Below are 17,474 nucleotides of genomic sequence, written 5' to 3'. Positions count from 1 at the left end.
GAATACCCCTCCCTAAACTGCAAATCCCAGGATTCCATAGAATGTTGTCATGATCATTAATGTGGAATGGCCACACTATAATTATGTACTGTGAAAAAGAGCTGCTGCCAGTCAGTATCAATAGTGGGCTCAATCAACCAATGGTTTGAACTCAGTATAAGGTAGCTTCCTAAATTGCCCCTTTATCCCCCAAAAGTCCCATTTTAGGTCAACTAAAGCCAGGTCCTACTAGTGTGCAGATGGAGAATCTTTGGCTCTCCAAATGTGCAGGAACTACAATTCCCACTCTCTTTCCATTGGCCCCATATCCAGGGCTTTTGTAAATGGACATTCAAAACATCTGGAGAGCATCTGCATACTAGGGTGTTGTGAAAAGTCGTCTACAATAAGCACCACACAAGCATGATAGCATCTCAGCCCAGGTGTCCATAGGATGCATTCCCAGTAGCTCTAAATAATTACAACCATTTAGAACATCTACAGTATCCCTGGTGACAGTTCATGCATCTGTAATCCAGAGAGATAAAATCATAAAAGGGCATTATATGGTTTGAGAAATGGTTTAAGAGTCCATTTGTATAATTAAAGGTTGTACACCAAAATTGTGTGTTCTGTGTGGAGGTGGCATGCTGTCTCATATATGCTCCTTGATATAGTCTTCATTTGTTTTTAGTTAGCTTCACAACGCACAAGCTTAAGTTTGCTTTTTAATGCAGGTTCCACATAGAATGAATCAGACCTCAGCAATTTCTATGTAGAGTAGTCTGAACAGTGTTGAAGGTTCATCCACAATCATGACAGTTCCTTGTTTAAGGAACAGGCAGTGTTTATGCTCTTCAGTCTTCATAATGACTTCATGCCTTAATAATGACATGAAGGCACAAAACAACAATACCTGATGTTCATAATAAAATGTAACATTTAAAAAAAATAATATAGAAGTCATCTATCTGTTTCCACTGAAAAATTATGAAAACACACTCTTGGTCTACAACACCAAGAGTTCCTTTGAAAGCATATGGAACACAATTTGATTTACCAAAGGTTACGTAACCATTGGCCTTGAAGTTCAAATTTTCAGGTCTTTCAAGTCCCTCTTGTGCTCATCCAAGGCTTCTTATGCTGGCAGTGACAGGAGAGTGGGCTTCCAGTTTTGCCACCCTGCATGCCCCATGGCATCACAGTCAAAATTGTTATTAGAAAATATTTGCATGTGAACAGTAGATGTCCATAATCTGAATGCACATAATCCTGGATTTGTATTTTTAAAACAAGCAGCAACAACAACAACAACAACTTGTTTATACCTTATAAAGACATTTTGAATTTCAGACTTTGCTGCCTGCTCTGCAGATTTGTGCTTAATCTAACCTGTTAGCCATGACAGAGAAGCAGCAGCATCTCTCTACTTTACAGAGGAAGGTCAGAGAAGCAGAGCAACTTCTCCAAGGCCTCACTGGAATGTCATTATGGCGGGATACAGACCGCCCCTTTGGGGCGGCCTGCACCTGCCCCTTTGCCCACAGATCGGGGCCTGAGCTGCCACGGCGGCATCCCCGAAGGCCCTGATCCACCGCTTTTCCAGGCCTCGGGGAAGCGGCAAAACACTGCTTCCCCACGGCCTGGAAATGGGTGTCCTTGGAGCTTCATGCCCCAAGGACACCCCAACAGTGGCGGGGAGACACTCGGCCCCTTTCTCTTCAGTATCACTGGCACAGCTGTGTAAAGGTTGCGCCAGCGATACACAGCATGAAAGGAGCTCCATTTTGGAGCTCCTTTTGGCGCTTCTGAAAGGGCGCCAGTACATAACGGCCATGCCATGCCGTTTGGATGCGACACAGCCGTTACATCAAAATGGCGGCACCCATGTAGACAGGGTGCTGCCATTTTGATGTACTCAGTACATACTAGGGTTAGGGAGCGTCTGAAAAGGACGCTCCCAGGCAACCCTAGCACGTACTGAGTACGTGCTATCAGGCCCATCTGTACAGGGCCTATAAGACCTAGTCAAGATCTACTCACCTGGATTTGGAGGCATTTACTTCAAGGAAAAGGCTTCCTGTCTCTTTCCTCTGCTTGATCCCTGTATGGAACAAAGAGGATAACTTTGATCTGAGCTGCTCCAAAGGAATTAACTCTGGTGCTAGCACTGACATTAACACACTCATTAGCTGGATTAAGGATAGAGTTGCCAAACATTAATCCAGTTAATGAATGTATATTTTTCTCTGCCACACATATTTTATTGGCATTTTTGAGAAGCTGTTGTGAAGGCTCTAACCTGATGATTAGAGCCCTGATTCTGCAAACCAAATGAAGGCCAGGGCCCTATCATCTAAAGCCATTTGAATACTGTTTGAGGCATTAGTACATGCTTTCCTTCCATAGATGCAGGTGAGGTTCCCAGGTGATCTTCCATTTAGGTATTGGCATGATTTATATATTTTTTTAAATTTCAGAAATGAAACTATCCCCCAAATCTCCAGACTATTGCTTTGGACTGAAATATTCTAAAGTACTTGGACCATGTTGGACAACTGTCCTTCTTCCCATTTTAGCAGCAGCAGCTGGTGGCTCTCATGTCACTGGAATGGTGAATCCATGTTGGGACTTAGACTGAACTTCAAAGACACTATCCAAGATGGTGAGAGTATTGAAGGTAGGGTTTAGGACCTTCAATAAGTCCTTTAAAGCTCTGCTGCAGTTCCAACCATTAATCACCAGGGACTTGCTAGGGCTAATGAGAGTTGCAGGCCATCTGGAAGACCACAATTCTCCATCTGTGTTCTGGAGCCGAACCGTTTATCCAGCCTAACAAGAGTTCTCACTTTTCCTCCTTTACTTAAGAGTGATGTGCTGGTAGATGGCCTGTACTCATAGCATAGTCATCATGTAGTGAAGGCTTTGAGATGGTGCTATCTCCCCACATAATTAGCTCAGGAGCTAGTGGAGGTTGGCTGCTTACCATCTGTATGCTACCAAAGGCTCACAAAGTAAGTGTGTGGGGGGTGGGGGGTAGATTGCTTAGGCCTTTGTGAACTAATGGAGATTCTGACATGTTCTCTTTACTCCCTTCAGATACTGAATGGTTATACAGTCAGCCCTCCTTATCCATGGATTCAAGTGTCCACAGATTGAAAATATTCAAAAAAATTATAAATTCCAGATAGCAAACCTTGATTTTCCATTTTATATACGGGACACCATTTTGTTATGCCATTATATTTAATGGGACTTGATCATCCACGGATTTTGTTATTCATGGAGGGTCCTGGAACCAAACCCCAGCAGATAACAAGGACTCACTATATCTGCACCAACTCAGTTTTCTTTCTTTCTTTCTTTCTTTCTCTCTTTCTCTCTCTCTCTTTCTTTCTCTGTTCTGACATAAACACAATGAAGTTTCCATAAATATGCACATTTCTCTTCCCAGAATTTCATACTAAAAGTTTCCATATGTATTTAAATGCTGAATTTCTCTAGTTGCATCCATTCATCTTGTGCATTCAAAGTAGTGGGTTCTGAAAGTTGGTGGTAAAGCACCTGATATTTAGGGCTGCAGAATAGCCACAGTGAAAAAAAATAGCAATCACCTCTGGTGAAGAGGTTTCTGGGGCAGAGAGTGTGTGACTCATCCAAGGTCAACCAACAGGTTTCCATGGCTGAACAGGGAATTGAGCCCTGATCTCCAGAGAGTCATCATCCAATGCTCAAACCACTACACCATGCTGGATTCATGTATACCTCATTTAAAGATTTTATCAGCTTGATGCTGATACTTAAGTTTTGGGTAAGGGGAAGCTAAGTAATGTTAATTAGAATGTGGGAAGGTTATGGCAATTTATTATCCTGTATTTTTGTCATTTTCAAGCCACAGCAGACCCAAGACCTCCTGCTGCTTGAAACAAAGAACAAAATAGCACTTTCTCCCTATCCACAGTACAGATGTAAACTGGTTTGGCAGCTGAACCTGCTTCACAATGGCCTATGGAACAGTGTCCTCTATCATACCAGAAGCAGAAGTCTAGTTTGAGATGCTCTAGACAGGTTGAGTACCATACAGAGTTTTATCATTCAATAGAGGAGAGCTAGGGAGTTCATAAGGAACATCTGGAAGGCCCCAACATCATGACTCACCTTGCCCAAAGACCGGACCAGCCTGCTTCAGGCATGGTTACTGCACAAAAAAGTAATAGAGAATGGTCACTAAGGTACTGTTCTTATAAAATAGTTCTATTCAGCTTAACATAGATGGTTTTCAAGTGTTCACCAACAAGCTGCAAGGGCAACAGCAAAAGTCATGTATTATCATCTGAAAGTCCATATCACCCCACATGAGCCTGTCTGCATCTTTTGGTCTTTAGGGGAGGGTTTTCTCTCTGTCCGATCTCTTCCCAGGCTTAACTGTTGAGGACACAAGAGAAAGAGCCTACTCTAGGAAGGTTTGGTAGGCTCTCTTTGTGTCTGTTTAAGGCCTTCAGCCTTTAATTGATCAAGGTAGAGGGATACGCAGTGGATGTGCTGTTTTTAATATGTGATGCATGGTTTATGTGTTTTCCATTATTTCTAAATAAATAGGTTAAAAGTAGTGTTCTAATTTCACTGATTAGTGCTTTTTCAAACCTTTCCATCACAATTGTAAAACTATCTTGTTTTAACCTATATTGTAAGCCTCTATGAATCCCATTTTGGGAGGAAGGAAGGATATATATCAGTCAGTCAGTCACAGAATCATAGAGTTGGACGGATTCAAATGGACTATGCAGTCTAACCGTCTGCTATGCAGCATTACATAACTCCTGAAAGATGTCCATCCCACCTCTGTTTAAAGACTTCCGAAGACAGAGAGTCACCCCAACCTCAGAGGCAATCTGTTCCACTGTCGAACAGCTCTTATAGTAAAAAGAAGAAGAAGACGACAAAGACAAAGAAGAAGTACTTTCTAATGTTTAGGTAGACTCTTCTTTCTTGTAACTTGAATCCATTGGTTTGTGTTCTAGTCTCTGGAGCAGCAGAAAACAAGTTTGCTCCTTCAACCACTTGGCATCCCTTCTGCTATTTAAAGATAGCTATCATGTCACTTCTCAGTTTTCTCTTCTCCAAGCTAGACATACCCAGCTCCTCCTTAAGGCTTGGTCTGCAGACCTTTGATCATCTTGCTTACTCCTCTGTGGATGTTTCTGAAGGTGGTTCATGGCTGAGCTTTTGCTGTGGCTGCCCTTACATCTTCTTGGTGATCTCTTGAAAACCATGAATCCATCCATTCTCATGCGACTATCAGAGCAGTCCTTTTGTATAATAATAATAACAATAATAATGATGATGATGATGATGTTTCTTCTCGTGCCCCCTTTCCATATTCAGTTAAAATGGCTGTCCCAGGAGATGTGCTCCAGTCTGTTTCATAACCCTTGTCTTTCCATGCCCAAATGAAATTGAATTTTTTTTTCCTATCCCATCAAACAATCCTATTACTGTCACTCATTATTACTGTCCCTTCCCTTGCCTTTCCTGGCATGAAGACTAGTTTACCTGCACCCCTTCGCCTCTTCATCTCAACAAACCACAAAAGAAAACATAGCATTTCCTGGCTGACATTGTTTTACTTTATGTAACACTGCAGAGATGTGCAATCACACCTTTTGAAAATAATAAAGCTGATTCTCTGCCCAAGACAGACTGAAGTCTCTTAAGACCAGACTTTGCCACCCATTATTCTGGCTAACTGTTGACTGTTACTTCAGTGTTGAATACATTGGCCAATATTGTACTCTACAAACAAAAGGGGTGGGAGAACTAAAGGTTCATTCATGTAAGTCAAATAATTCCTGGGTGGAACAATTACATTTTAATGGATGGAAGCCATTTCTCTACAAGTATAAAGAAGTGATCACCTACACTTGTCTACCATTACATTGTCAAATATAAATACCTATGTCATGTGGCTAGTGAACACATGAAGCCTAAAATCAGTCCTCAGATCACCTCATTTCCAACATATTCAGAACCAATCGGGAATACATAAAAGAATATCTTATTATGTCATGGCAATACACATTTCTCAAAGTTAAATGTTTAGAATCATAGGAAATAAGGGACAACTGTTGGCCAGGGAAGGAATCAGTCTTCTGCTGTGATTTTCGCAGGTTCATCAGTATGTGGAATTGATTTTGCATGAGTATCTGTAGTTTCTATGTTTTACAACTCCACCTCTGATTTCTCCTCTTCTAATAATCTTCTCCTCCTCAGTGCAATATAACTTCTCTGGAAGCTTGTCTTTACGCAGTAAACATGTGCATTGTGTGGACCATTAATGGACAATGGGCCCACAGCCATAGCACTCTCTGACAGTCAACATCCAGACATTTCCTTAGGGAAGTTCACGAAACATAATGGTGATGTCTATCTCCTAAACTTCAAAAATATTTAGTGAGTGGAAGTAATCTTGATCTGGTAGCTGGCTAATCAATATTTAGTTCTATTGTATTCATTAGGAATATTACTATTGCAGTTTTGGGAGCCAAAATTTTGCATCCCGGTATGTAACACCTGGAGAAGTTTCCAAACCAGGTATACACTGCAAGCTCAGTCCTGCATGTCTGTTGAGGAGTGAGCTTCAGATCAACAGCTGTCTTGCTTGAAAAATACACCTTAGTTCCAGGCTTCAGACTTCCTGCTTCCAAACCGTAAACTTATTCCTACAAAGTTTCACTATCATCCAATAAACTGTTATTTCCAGTTCTTATGAAGATTACTTGGAAAATGGTCTAACAACCAGAGTGTAAAAACCAGGGTGACTTCAAGTCTTGAGTATTCCCTACCAGCATAGCCAATCCCAACTGGAAGATTCTGGGAAAAGATAATTGACATGGTAAAGTAGTTTGAGGATTGCGTTAGGACTCTGGGAGACCAGGGTTCAAATCACCATTCAGCTATGGAAACTCACTAGGTGTGCTTGGGCAAGTCACACTCAACCTACAATGAAGGCAACAGCAAACCTCTTATTGTCAAGAAAACCCTGGGGCAGCATAAATCAGAATTCACTTCAAGTTACATAATAATGTAACTTGGTGCAGCTGGGAGACGTGTGCTCCGATAGGAGGGCCCTTACATCTGGGGTCCTTCAAGGAGCCATTCTGTCTCCCATGCTTTTTAACATTTACATGAAACCGCTGGGAGAGATCATCCGGAGACATGGGGCGCGGGGTTATCAGTACGCTGATGACACCCAAATAGTCTTCTCTATGTCTCCGACTGATGCAGTGACCGGGGATGGCATCTCTTCTCTCGTGGCCTGTCTGGAGTCAGTAATGGGCTGGATGAGGGAAAACCGACTCAGTCTGAATCCAGAGAAAACGGAGGTGCTCGTGATAGGTTCCCCTGGCCCGGGGATGGCGGTGGTTCCACCTGTCCTGAACGGGATCACGCTTCCCGTAAAGGACTTGGTACGCAGTCTGGGGGTGCTCCTTGACTCGTCGCTCCACCTTACATCTCAGGTGGATGCGACGGTCAGGAGCACCTGTTATCAGCTTTGGCTGATTCGCCAGCTGCGTCCCTACCTAGGCCAGAGGGACCTTGAAACGGTGGTACATGCTCTGGTAACCTCTCGACTGGATTTCTGCAACGCGCTCTACATGGGGCAACCCTTGTACCATACCTGGAAGCTACAATTGGTACAGAATATGGCAGCCAGACTGGTCACTGGTACATCCAGGGCCAGTCATATAACACCTGTACTTAAAGATCTGCATTGGCTGCCCATTTGCTTCCGGGCGCAATACAAGGTGTTGGTTATAACCTATAAAGCCCTACATGGCTTGGGCCCAGGATACCTTGAGGACCGCCTCTCCCCATACAATCCGCCCCGCACACTCAGAACAACTGGGCAGCAGCTATTGAGGGTACCTGGGGCAAGACTAGCCTCCACTGCAAGGAGGACATTTACCATCTCGGCCCCGACCCTCTGGAATACGCTGCCCATAGCGCTCCGCTCGGCTACCTCCCTAGCCTAGTTCAGGAAGGACTTAAAAACCTTCCTGTTTAAGCGAGCGTTCCCCGATACAAGCTCTAGTTAGTCCCCCCCCCCCCCCGATAGCCAATGATGAGCTGGCTAGTGTGTGATTTTAATGTATATTTTAATCTGTTTTATTGCTTTTGTATATTGTGTATGTTGTTGTGCTGTGCACCGACCTGATTGGAAGAAGGGCGGTATACAAATAAAGCATTTATTATTCATTATTATTATTATTAATGTTTTGTTTTGGCTGGGAGCTTTGGTTTTACCAATTTATTGTGCAGTTTTAGAAGACTGGTAGACATTTGCCTAACACAACCAACTGTACAGGTTTTGGTATGCATTTTATCTTTAGTAGAATCCTACTTTAAATGCAGTACCAAAAATAGATACTTTCCATATGGACAAATATGCACGATGGGGAACACCACACACATCCAAATCTGCCTATGTTCATTAAGGCCTGTTACAGACAGCCAAAATAAAGCTGCTTCGAGTCACAGTGAAGGTATGGTGTTTCAATGATGCATGTGTCCTAAGAGTCCAGAAGCCACACCAAAGCCACGCTCCAGTTCTTAGGGCTGGAGCGTGGCTTTGGTGTGACTTCTGGACTCTTAGGATGCATGCACCATTGAAACACCATACCTCCACTGTGACTCGAAGCAGCTTTATTTTGGCTGTCTGTAACAGGCCTAAGATAAATATAAAAGTACAGAACTGTTTGAATATATCTATCTTTGGTGCAATTTCACTTTAATAGCTTTCCACTCTTCTGGGCTGTTTTTCACCCAAATAATGGTCTAATTAATTTAATCCTTCAAAGTGCTTTAGGACACAATTGCCTGCCTTCGAATTGCTAGCAAGCCAATGTATGAGTGGTTTAAATTTTTGTTTGACTAGCAAAGGTAAGAGTTTCATAGAGCTGGGTAATAAAGGTTTCTTCTGTGGGAGCTGATAACTTTTACAGCAGTATTACAGTTGCAAAGGGAAGGGAGAGATGGAAAATGATGCATTTACCTAGTTGCTGTGATTTACATAGAAAGAATTCCAGTTTTCAATTTATGGCCGATTCTTGGCCTAGAGACTGCTGTTATTACACCTTGCACTGGTAAGTTGGTCCATTAATCAACTCTCCAGTATTTACCTTGCTTCCATCCCACTCCCAGCAATAAACAATTCATGGTTTCTTGCTGCTATTGTTGTTGTTGTGTGCCTTCAAGTCCGTTCTGACGTTACCCTAAGGCAAAGCTATCATGGGGTTTTCTTGGCAAGATTTTTGCAGAGGAAGTTTGCCATTGCCTTCTCCTGAGGGCTGAGAGTGACTTGCCAAAGAGCAGCCAGTGGGTTTCATGGCCAAGCTGGGAATTGAAGTCATAATCCAACACTTGAACCACTAGGCCACATTGGCTCTTAGTGCAGTGAAAAGTCAAAGCTAACTTTTTTGTAGTTTGACAATTCCCTAAAACTGTAGATTTTCAAAATGCCAGGAGTTGCTTGGGGTAGTTAGAGTTTTTCTGTTAGTCAAGTGGACATATCTGCTCTGCCAACAATAAGCACCACCTATCCCCATAGTGAGAACTAGGCAAGCTGAATCATCAGATTTTCCTACCAGTGTACCACCCACATTAAGTCAGTTTACAGACTTGAGGGAAATGACAGCTTCTCCACAGATGGCAAATGGCTGAGAAGGCTGATCTGTGATAGTTAACATAGAGACTAGGAGATGAGGAAGTTGCCATGTGTCTGAACTCTCCAAATGAATCTGTGACTTTAAAAATTAATCTGAAACTTGAGACTGCATCTCCTTGATTTAAATGAGGCACTCCAGTCCATGCTGGATAGTGGCCAGTTTCTAAAATGAAAAGCTTACGGTTCATGCCTGTGCAGAGGCAGTACCGCAGTCTGGATGCCCTGAATCCAAATATGTTGGTTATTCAGTGGCAGAAGAAATAAACCCCTCATGTGATCAAAAAAGCAGACCTAGGTCTGTGCATTTCAGTGAAACTCTGATTGTGCCCACCCAAGAAAAAGCAAAAATATAGTATACAGCTGCAATGAGTTTTATGTTGTAATGAAGCAAAATGTAGAATTTTTCATTTGAATGACAACTGAACAGAAATATGCAAAGGTTCCCATCTGCAATATGGTTTGTTTAAGATAGTGATTACATTTTAAAATGAAAGATGCTGAATCTTAAGTCTGCCTGTGAGTCAGACTGCCATCTGATCCTGATGTGCTTTCCCATATGACTGGAGGTGATCATAGTAGATCACTGGTAAAGAAAAAATATTTTGTACTTGCTCAGAACCACTTTTCTATTGGCTTACATGTTCCAGACTTAAGCTTCAATAAGCAATACCTAATACTAAGTTTTAGCTGTATTCTTTCTCCTTCTCCATTTCTCAGCAGGGGCTTACCAGTTAAGATGGGGTCAGGTTTTCATGTCTTGTCTTCTGAATAAAAGAAATAAAACTTCATACAGCAGCTACATTTTTCACCCGATGCTAAGAGGTTGCTCTTGTCCTGTCTGTGTCCCTTAGGAAAGGGAAGCCAGGAAAAAGCTGCATCTTGCAAGCAAACATAACCATGTTTCCATCTGAGAAAATGTACAAGGAGAGCGAATGTATGTAGCCAAGCAACCATGCATTATGGTAAAATGGGTCATTTCGAAGGCACAAATTGCCTGTGTGCTATCGGGAGGAAAATGATACCCCCAACAAAGATTTGTTTGTGGTGTCTGCCTCTGAATTTTTAGTTCAACTTATTAAGAAATAATGTGGCCCTTTTAAATTTTTCATGCCCTCCAGGCCTTTCCTTCCTTTTCTCTGCTTTACACATATCCTCCCCACCCCACAGGCCTTGGATCGTAGTCATACACCTTTCTCGCTGGTGAAAATGACAACAAAATTACAGAACTGTCAAGGAGATCTAAATAGCACTCTCCTGTTCCCACACCTTTAGGGAGAATTGAACTGCCTCAACAGCATTCCTGGTCCAGGCAGAAAAGACTTCAGGCTGACGATCTCCCTTTGGATCCTAGAAAATCTTGTTCATTTTCACTGAATGTATGGGAGTGAGTATGGAAACCATAGCTACATAGTGAATATTGCCTATAGCCACATCCAATAGGTGTGATCCATCCCACAGATGACTTCGCAATTATGGTATCCAAATAAAGTGTTATACACAAGTGTCTGTTTTGTCCTAGTTGAAAGATGGTGTGGGAGTTTCCAAACCCTGGGCCCTAAAACTGGCTCCTCATCCTTAAATGAAATGCAAAGAGGGACAGCCTACCTTCAAATGAGGGTCACAATAAGGACTTTCTTTCTATGATCAATGAAATTAAGCAATATAAGTCACTATACTTCTCTGCACATGTTGTGAGGCACATGTTGGGGAAAGAATCTTGAAGAAGTTAGAAGTTAAAAATTAATTTTATGGAAGATGGACATTTGTTTTCTACAACAGCAGTATTCTGAAGCAGATTTCCTAAAATGATGTGAATGGGGAGGAGGGGTGACACAGGCAACAACTGTCCTACAAAGATGAGGTGGCAGGTTGACCCTTATGGAAGCAGAGGACAACAGTGAAGTGAGATTTTTCTACTCTTTGTACCAAAATTATGCTGCCATCATACTCTTTTTCACTTCTGCAGCAGTTTCTGCCTACCATGGTCCTTTTGTTGGAGAGAAATGAGAAAAATAGCTGAGCAACTATCTCTTCACTGTTAAATGAGTTAATCAGAGGCACATGCTGAGAGTCAGGGACTTTGCAAGTACAATCAGGGATGAGAGACGACATAATTGGTTACAACTGGGAACACGAGATGAGGTATGGATGGAGCACATATGGGTATGGCAAGGGAAGAGCTGTACTTAGTCACTTTTGGTCCTATGGGCCCATTCTTCCAAGGACTACAAATATGACCTTGGAATTTCAAGAAAGAAATATATGTTACTGTGAAAATCCATCCTGGTCTTTTGAAGATCTCATAATTAAGTTCCCCAAACAAGTGGCTAATTTCATAAATGTTTTGACTCAGACCATGGATATTTTTTTCAGTTTATATGCATGCACCTCTTCCACATAGAGAAACTGACTGGACTAGTAACTGAATCTTCTTTCAGTGCTGGTGATGTGCCAGTTTCCTCCACTGCACCCAAGGGCAGCAGGCAAGCTTGAGTGTGCAGGGCACATTTTTTTCCACTCTGATTCAAAGGAGTGGTGTGTGTCTAATTTGGACCAGATTGTTTTCCTCCTATCCAATTACCGTAGACAGTTCAACTACAAAAAGTGTTCACTCTAACAAATTAAAGGATCCTAGAGAAACAAAACTGGCATAGGTCATCAAGCACTTGTCCTATGACCTCAATTTCCCTCCCCACTACTACACTAACTGAATAGCCTTTAAAGCACTTACGTTGCATTCCTACCAGGGAGTACATTCCCCTGAACTCACATGCATACTTTTGAAAAGGCATGCATAAGTCTGCAAAATTAGCATCTGTTTCGACTAAGATTATTTTTCTTTTTGTTCAACTTCTGGTTTTATTATACTATCAGCAATCACAAAAGATATGAATACTTCATTGTGTAAATGCAGTTCTGTCTCTGCTGAATGGCTAACAGGACATGGTAACACTTCATATGAAGCTCAGATCAGAGTGAATAAGTTGTAATACCATCTATATTTGAATCTGCAAGAGGAAATGAGGGATGTAAAATAGAATTCCTCTGAAACCTGGTCAATATTTGGAGGGTTGGTTTGGTTGAAATGTTGTGACAAAGGTGAAAAACTATTGCCCAAGTATTAACTACTTGCCACTGATAGCACCACTGGGGAGCTATACCAGAAAATGCAGCTCTTGAATTAGGACCCCTCTGAGCTTTCTGTGCCTTTCCTTAATAGCTCAGACTTGAAGACACAGCTTGTTCCCTCCAAAATTCACTCTGCTTCTATCCACCTTACCCTGCAAATAAATTTCTAGTGTCCCTCTCCGCAAACCTTTTTTTCCAATGCCTGCACTGCAAACAGAAATATAATAATGGAAGAAGTGGATAGCTGCTATGTTGCTTTGAAATTTTTCCACTGAGGATGTTTTATAGACAGGTTTACTTTTCACATTCAGGGTCTGATAGCCATATTTGTACACAGGAAGGAAATTTATCTGAGATCAGATCAGTTGGTCAGGTCCTGAGGGAGTTTTGCTTTCCCTTCTGGTGTGTACAATTGTTTGCCTGCTTGGGTCAAAGTTAGAGTTTTGTTACATCTATTTTTTTCCTGCAGTATCAGGGTGAATGTGAGGCAGCTTGTGCAGAAGTTTTTCAGACAGCAGGAAGTGTGACAGGCAGTGGCTGGAGTAAGGAAAGGAAAAGGCTGTGGCAATTCACTCTGCGTATGGCTGGCTATGTGTTGGCAACATTACATGTTAGAAAACTGCAAATTACACACACACACACACATAAACAGAGAGAAGCATTTTTGTGTACTTCTTTAAAGAGATGAATTGTACCTTGTATCTCTCATTTGCTTCAGATTCCTGTGCCTGGCAAAAAGACTTTTCACAAGTGAGAAATGTCATGCTTGGTAACAAACAATATCACCAAGAGATATTTTTTTTTAAGTATTCAAAATGCTATATGAATGAAAGAGAACGAGCTATTCTATCTGTCCTCTCCAAGGGGTTCAACAATTTACTCGATGGGGATAATTAATTTCACTCTTAGCTCTCAGGTGTTAATTTGGGCCTACATAGCTATGAGTTCAATAAGCAGGATGCAGGGCATATTCACAGATGTAGTCATGGATGATGGCTTTCTCAGTTTCCCACCTATTTCTAAGTGGGTTACACACCGCCATTTAGTACGTAATGAATACGTACTAGGGTTAGGAAGGGGCGGTGCTTCCGCACCCCCCTAACCCTAGTACATATTCTGTACATACAATATGGCGGCGGCCGTTCCACATGGCCGCCGCCATATTTACGTATCGGACGCTGTGCGTCCGCACGTGTCGCAGCGTCTATGATGTTGCGAGTCCGCCCCTGGCGCCTCGCGACGTCGTAGAGGCGCCGCTTAAAGAAGCTCCATTTTGGAGCTTCTTTTTCGGTCCGTGTGGGAGCCGTGCGGTGTGGCTGCTGCGGCTCCCGCACAGAGCAAGCGGCGGTGGTGGCAGACCACCGCAAAGCAGTGGTCTGTAACCCGCCCAAGTTGCAGAGGCCACAGCCCACTGAAGCAACCCAATTTGCAGACCAGGCTGTAATTTGCCCTAGAGAGCCTGATCTAGAGATAAGAGGATTCCTGTCCTTCTGTGCACTCCTCTCTTACAACACAGACCTTCCTCTATCCACAGTCAAATAATTTGGTTTTGATATAAGATCTCTCCTGATGTTCTTCCACCAGTGTTATGTGAATAGTTATCTTCAAAGCAGAACCTGGAATGTTATTTTGCCGAAGAATTGATATAATGTTTTGCTAAAGCCATGCATAACTGAGCATCCATAACTGAACAGTAGTAGGATGATGTTCTGAATCCCAGAGCATCATTCTACCATTGCTTAGTTATGGATGGCTTCAGTATGTCATTATAGTCATTCCTCTTAAATGTAGCTTTCAAATCTCTGCTCCAGGGAAGGATTAATTCACCACATGCACACAGACTCAGGAGCATGCTTGAGCCTAAATCAGGTCGCTAGTTAGCAAGTTTTCAGCACATTGCCAAGAAGAAACCCAGCAGATTGGCTCAAATGGCTTTCCTATGTTCAGCATATTGTGCTGGAAGTTCTCTTAGCTTTTTCCAAAACACATGAAAACACTCAAGTCTTTAATATTTAATCCTGCCTCAAAGTACAAATTGTCAGATGCAAGGAAATGAAAAAGAGTTGATAGCACCTGACAATGAGAACCTTTGTTGCATCAGGGAGCAGGCAGAGTTGTGTGGGTTTCAAGTCTTTTAGGATCATCATCATATCATTATCTTGATTATAAAAGGCCAACAATCATGGATCACGTAACAACAAGCCACTGCTTGAGCTAAGATGAAAAACGGCATTTCTTTTACTTGTTTATTATAAGTATTTATTCATTATTCTTGGCACATCAGGGCTTCTGAGGTAATACACAACAGGTATAACTACATGAGACGTTATTTGGACAGTGTATAATACCCACAGAATAAATCTTTTAAAGCAAGGTATTAAAACATTACACAAAGTTAGCTGGGATGCATTTATATGGATTGGCATGTTGCATATTGTAAAAGCTTGGGAAATATTTCAGTTACAAGAAAGTCCGTGGATCATACAATTCTTCCTTTAGTTGTAATTTGAATGCATATAAAACTTTCTTGTTATCTTAACTGAAGACTTATAATAGGAAAACATAACAGCCTTTCCATGTAATGAGTTATATATATAATTTAAAAGGATCCTTTATCTCCTGGAATTATTCAAACTAACCAACCAAGACAAGGAAAGCTTTGACCTTCCAAACTCTTTGTCCTACAATTCCCATAATCACTTAATCATGCTGGCTGGGGCTTCTGGGAGCTGAGGTCCAAAACAAATGGAATTACCCAGATCAGCAATCGATACTATGGCTGTAATTCTTTACTTTCTAATAAGGAGGTGAATCCTATTGAACTCAATGGGGCTTACTTTGAGTAGATATCTGTGTAACCAAATTGTAACCAGTGCAGCTGTTGTTAGTAATATAGGCAACAGTTCTTTCTGCTTAACAAATGGAGAGAAATATGAATATAGCAAGAATGACCTGATTTAAATGCAATGGAGGTGTCTGGGGATACTGCAGGGGAACACTGTGATGTTTTTACAGCAGAGAACCTCCAATGACTCAGTGAAAAGGACAATACTTCAAACCATTGTTTGAAGCCTTCTGACTGGGAAATGTCACTGCTTCTATATTTAATTATATTTTAGATTAAAAGGAAAGAAGCTGATTTTAATAGCAAAATCTGGTCTACTTCTTATTGTTTTTAATTGCTTTGAAGTTTTGGTTTTGAGTTATGGTAGCCCAATGAATCAGACACCTCCAAGAACCGTGACCATCAACAACTCTACTCAGATCTTGCAAACTCTGGCTGTGGCTTCCTTGGCTGTATCCATATGACAGAAATAATCTGATTTTACACCACTTGAACTGCCATGTCTCATTGCTATGGGATTCTGGGAACCTTAGTTAGTTGTGGCACTTTGCAAGATCTGAGCAGAGCTGTTTAAATTAAAAATATAATTAAATATAGAAGCAGTGACATTTCCCAGTCACAGATCCAGCTCTTGACAGAATCGATCTATATGACACAGAACCAAACTAAGAAATGGCATCAGAACAAAATTCAGACCATGAGTCTTGCACAGATGAATCATGAAAACACATAGAATTCACCTGCAGGATCTGAAGTTTATCTTTATTGATAAAACATATATAAAGCTGCTGTTCACTAAAATAACATTTGTGATAGTTACATCTATAATTAAAAACATTAAGAAAAGCAGTTTTTAAAAAAAATCCTAAAATCAAAACAAGATAAATCTCCCAAATAGTATCAAACCCCTTTTATAGTCTGAGCCACTTTGATAAGGGATTTCCCTCATGAGGGAAGTCAGGCTAGCTTCATCCTTGTTGCACTTCCAGCAGGCCGTCATAATTGTACTATTCTGTCTGGACTTTGAATTTATAATAGCCCTTAATCTATTTTTCAATCATGTTTTAATATTTTTATTGTACATTGCTTTGGATGCCCTGGTGGTACAGAAAAGATGTTAATAAATCCTTTTAACCAACAAACAATTCTGGACCGAAATTAGGAATGCTATGAGGTCTCCTGTGATTTCACAAGCCTAATATAGTTGCTGTGTACCAAGTTAAAATAACATAAGCGCACACCAAAACGAAAAGATTGGGGAAAAGATGCCTGGCTTACATTTTCATTCCAAATTAAGTAATTGGAGGGGTGGGGGATCTTGTAGACCGGCTTTCTGCCCTGTAACCAGTATCCAAATCAGAATAAGGCAAAAGAAATTAAACTATTTGCCTGCATTTAACCATCCTGATTCAGTAAAGGCAGACTAGGCTAGTTTCACAATTTATTCTAATGACTTAGAAGGGTGGTATAAAGTGAGCTATTCCTCCATCCCAATAAAGCAGATCATACAGAGGCATTAAGGATGCTATATGACAGTTTTACACATACATGCTGATTGTCAGTGTTCATGTGTTAGAAGTGGTATCTAATCTAATCAATGTTAATCAATGTCTCTTGAACATCTTTGGGGATTCAGTGTTTCTGTCAGAGGATGCTGAATAAAAACATACCGAAGCAGTTTCTAAGAGTTTTTATTTAAAGTATAAAAAAAGGAAGCCTATCTGCCTATCCCGGATTAATCAGAGAGTGAATAGGGATATAAAATTAATTTATCTAGAGTGAATTACTTGAATGAAA

General features: G+C 41.3%; 1 protein-coding gene and 1 long non-coding RNA gene across 2 annotated transcripts in view; one reads left to right on the top strand and one right to left on the bottom strand.

The window, feature by feature from the left end:
- The window catches only part of LOC121928626 (phosphatidylinositol 3-kinase regulatory subunit gamma), a 345,443-nt gene that overhangs the window by 270,053 nt on the left and 57,916 nt on the right, over positions 1-17,474 (top strand). The window lies entirely within an intron of this gene.
- LOC121928627 overlaps positions 1-17,474 on the bottom strand; it is a 39,294-nt gene that overhangs the window by 14,045 nt on the left and 7,775 nt on the right. Inside the window, exon 2 of the long non-coding RNA XR_006103534.1 lies at positions 2,023-2,083. This is a non-coding gene — a long non-coding RNA (uncharacterized LOC121928627). The remainder of the gene's footprint in view (positions 1-2,022; positions 2,084-17,474) is intronic.

The sequence above is a fragment of the Sceloporus undulatus genome, chromosome 4, assembly GCF_019175285.1.
Source record: "Sceloporus undulatus isolate JIND9_A2432 ecotype Alabama chromosome 4, SceUnd_v1.1, whole genome shotgun sequence".
NCBI lineage: Eukaryota > Metazoa > Chordata > Lepidosauria > Squamata > Phrynosomatidae > Sceloporus > Sceloporus undulatus.
Note: the sequence above shows the minus strand (reverse complement) of the source record. Positions and strands in the feature narration are given on the sequence as shown.